The following is a 4,157-nucleotide window of genomic DNA, read 5'->3' on the forward strand; positions in this document are numbered from 1 at the left end:
ATATTGCCTAGGAGCATCGAGAAGCCTAAGAAAAGGGAAGAAATTATTAAAAATACTGGTAGCATGGTTTTCAGTACCACAGCATCCCATAGGAAAGTTGTTGGACAAAGGGATTAACCATTATTATTGTTTCCTCAGAATCTAGATAGAGACTCCATGTGGATAGGTGAAAGAAATCTAACATCTATGAGCATATTTCCCCCATTCAATCTCAATTCTTCATTAAGGAGTTCCACATTGGACACTAAATGGTGGAAGTTTCAAATTATCTGAAGAATGGAGTACCACATAATCTCAATTTTTCTACAGAAGTATAAGAAAAGCATTGATGAGACATGCTTTTGCATATGCCGTACCAGCAAACCAGGTTCTGAGAACACCGAGACCTTCACCAACTTGACTTGCCTAATATTCTCTTTTAGTCAAATTTTACAGACAAAAATGAAATGAGGCATGAAAAACTAAGTAGCAATTTTAACTACTGATACACAGTGCTTTCAAATTAAGTTCTTAGGGAAAAAAAAGGTTGATGGCAAATGGCATAAATAAATATCCACATTAGAGAGGGATTATATTAATATACAAAATTTTATCAACATGAGCTCTTCTCATTAAAATTTTAAAACTTTAATCTTGTGGTCCCTCTCAGAGGTACTGTTCAAACCTTGATCGTTTTCTCATGCTATTTGTTCATACATCAATATGTGAAGAAATCAAAGCAAAACCCAAAAGTAGACAGAAAAGTAGTTGAATGCGCTAATATCTGACAGAATCTTTTCCCCATTATATAGCTAACTACAAAATGCTTAAATAAATGATAAAGTTAGTGAGTAAAATTTATATATTCATATACATGTGCATACATGATAACTATAATGGCAATTAATAGAACATTTTAACCAATAATTTTGTTTTCTTTTAAGCTTTTAAGAATTCCCTTAGAGTAACTTAGATGGTACTTCTCAAAAAAGTTATTCAGTAGAATTTCATATAATAAATATTTTCTTTTTTTCAGGAAAGTTCACTGAGATAAGGAAAGGTGCTTGATTACAAAGTTCTTTTGGTGTAAAATTTATTCTTTCAAAAAAATTAACACTACTTAGAATTTTTATTGTTGTTGTTATGTGCCATTGAGTTGCTTGCAACTCATAGTGACCGTATGTACAAGAGCCCTAAATCCTGCTCTATCCTGTGCCAACCTCACCGTCTCAAACACACCTACCCTCATTGCCCAGTTACTGTGTCTATCCATTTCATCAGGAGGTCTTCAGCACTTGTACTGTCCCTCTACTCTTCTGAACATTATGTCCTTCTTCAAGTATTAGTCTCTCCTGGCTGTATTCCCAAAGTATGTGAGACAGAGCTTCAAAATGCTAGCCTCCAAGGAGAAACTTGGTTTCACCCCCTCCAAATCAGAACTATTTGTTTTCTTGGCGGTCCATGGTATGTTCAAGACTCTTCAGCACCACCACTCAAAGGCATCAGTTCTTATTTTGCCATCTTTAGTCGTTGTCCAGTTCTCTGATGCTTAGCAAGTAATTACGAAGACCATGTCCTGGATCAGGCACACTTTAGTCTCTCGATTGACATCCTTGCTTTTCAGTACTCTGGATAGGGCCCTGAAAACAGATTTAGCCAAAGTAACTTGTCTTTTGATTTTCTGCCTGCTGCTATCAAGAGTGTTGATTGTGGAGCTGAGCATGCTGTAATTGTCGACAACCTCAATTTCTTTTTCATCTATCATGGTGCTGCTATTTGGCCCAGTGGTAAGAATCTTTGTGTTATTGATGTTGAGCTTCAATCCGTATTGTAGGCTGCAGCCCTTGACCTTCTGCAGCAAGCGCTTCAGTCTTCCTCAGTTTCAGCAAGCAAGGTAATGTCATCTACAAAATGTAGCTTGTAGATGAGCCTTCCTCCAATCTTGATGCCACATTCTTCCTCATAAGCCCAAGACCCATGAATAATCTGTTCTGCACGTAGATTGAAAAGGTATGAAGACAGTTTAAGTGTTCTGGAATTCCCATTCTCTTCAAGGTTGACCACAATTTCTTGTGATCAACACAGTCAAATGCCTTTGCATAGTCAATGAAATACAGATAGACATTTCTCTGGTACTCTTTGCTTTCAGCCAAGATCCATCTGACATTGGTGACAGTGTCCTAGTGGCACAAACTCTTCTAAACCCAGCTTGCATTTCTGGTAGTTCTTTGTCAAGGTACTGTTCTAGTCATTTCTGGATAATCTTCAGCAGGATTTTGCTTGCATGTGATATTATATGATAATTTCCACACTCTGTTTGGTCATCTTTTTTTGGAAGGGGTATAATTATGGGTATGTTCTAGTTAGTTGGCCAGGTAGTTGTCCTCCAGATTTCTTGGCACAACTTGGTGAGCATGTCCAGGACAGCATCTGTTGAAATAAGTCAATCAGTATTCCATCAGTTCTTGGGGCTTTATTTTTTGCCAAGTCCTACAGAGCACCTTGCACTTCCTCCTTCATCACCATTGCCTCTTAATCATAAGTTGTTTCTTTAATTCTTCTGTGTCAGCCAATTCTTTTTGGTACAGTGACTCCACATTCTCCTTCTATCTTCTTTTGATACTTCCTGGTTCATTCATTATTCTGCCTATAGCAGCCTTAAGGATTACAACTCCAAGCTTGAATTTGTTCTTTAGTTCCTTCAGTTTATGGTTTAAGTGACCACAAGTCTAGGACCAATTTGTTGGCAACCAGTAACAATTGGTTTGTAAAGTCCAGAAGATGGTTTGACTTCTGGCATAGTTTAATCATGAGTCCCACCTGTTGTTCCATTATTCACTGAGTTCTGTCAACCTCAATGTATTAGCTTTATCTTGACTCAGACTTTCCTCATGTTAGGCAACAGAAAGTTGTAGAAATGCCATGATTCCCAAATACCAGGCCACTTAAAAAAAGAGTTGACTCTTCTTCCTGTTTTGAAAAAAATTCCATGGATTTACTCTGATTAGATCAATCTAGTTCTCATGACAACACTGCACCAAATCACTACCACCAAAGAGCTAGAACTCCTCTATGACCTAAGCCAATGAGAAACCTTTTCTGAAATTGAAGATGATGTTAACCATCCAGACTGGTGGATACTGTGTAACAAGGTAGGGGAGAAATTGATACTGAGGAAGCAACAATGATGTTTATCAATTGCAGTAAAACTCACAGTTTAGTATAAAAACTTTGTTTGTTTGACAGCTATTTTCATAGTATTGACAGAAAAGTATGTTTTTTCTTTCCAATAAGAGATTTATCCAATTAAACAAGGAGGACATAGAAGATGTTTTTTATATTAACCTGACAGTCTTTTTTAAAAAATATGGTTAGAGAACTGAGTGTCACCATCTCAATACTTTCAAAATTTTCCTTAGTAGGATGGGTATCCAAATAGTGTTTACATTCTTATGAGTGAGTGTTTATGTTGTATCTACATAAATCTAGGTTTTCAAGGATTTACTGTCAATTTTACAAATTTATCAATCAAGTCAAGCTAATAATTTAATCTTTTAAGAAAGCTAATCAATAACTAAGCACTAGTACAATCACATTTGTCTACACAATGTAAATGCAACTGAGCGGAAGAGAGGGTAGATGGGGCAAGTATGTGACTTGGTCTGAAAGTTAAGGAAAGGTGACTTATTACCCCTTTCTTTCTCAGCAACAGATTTACTTATGATTTTACCAGATCAACTGGTTGTTTTGGCCCCATAAAGTCACAACATATAGTTGAGTTGTTTGTCTAGTAAATGAATCACAGGATTATGGAAGTATTTTTCATATGCAAGTATGCACTATGAAGCTCAGCGAAGTAAACTGAAAACCAGTAGCAGCTTCCTTTTTTTTTTTAAGAATTAGCCACACCTTTGTTTACTAAAAGTGTGGAAGACTTGAAACATTTGCTGCAGAAGAGCAAAGACTACAGCCTTCAGTATGGATTGCATCCCAACATCAAGAAAATAAAAATCCTCAAATGAAGAAAAGACTGAAATTATTTACAACTTCATTTTACTTGTATTCACAATCAACGACTTTGGTAACAGCAGTCAGAAAATCGATGTCGCCATCGACAAAGGATCTGTCTGTTAAGACATATTTCCATAGTGATAAAGAGCAATGTCATTTTTTAAAAA

This window comes from Elephantulus edwardii, unplaced genomic scaffold (assembly GCF_000299155.1).
Source record: "Elephantulus edwardii isolate Elephantulus edwardi_28Jun2011 unplaced genomic scaffold, EleEdw1.0 scaffold00180, whole genome shotgun sequence".
NCBI lineage: Eukaryota > Metazoa > Chordata > Mammalia > Macroscelidea > Macroscelididae > Elephantulus > Elephantulus edwardii.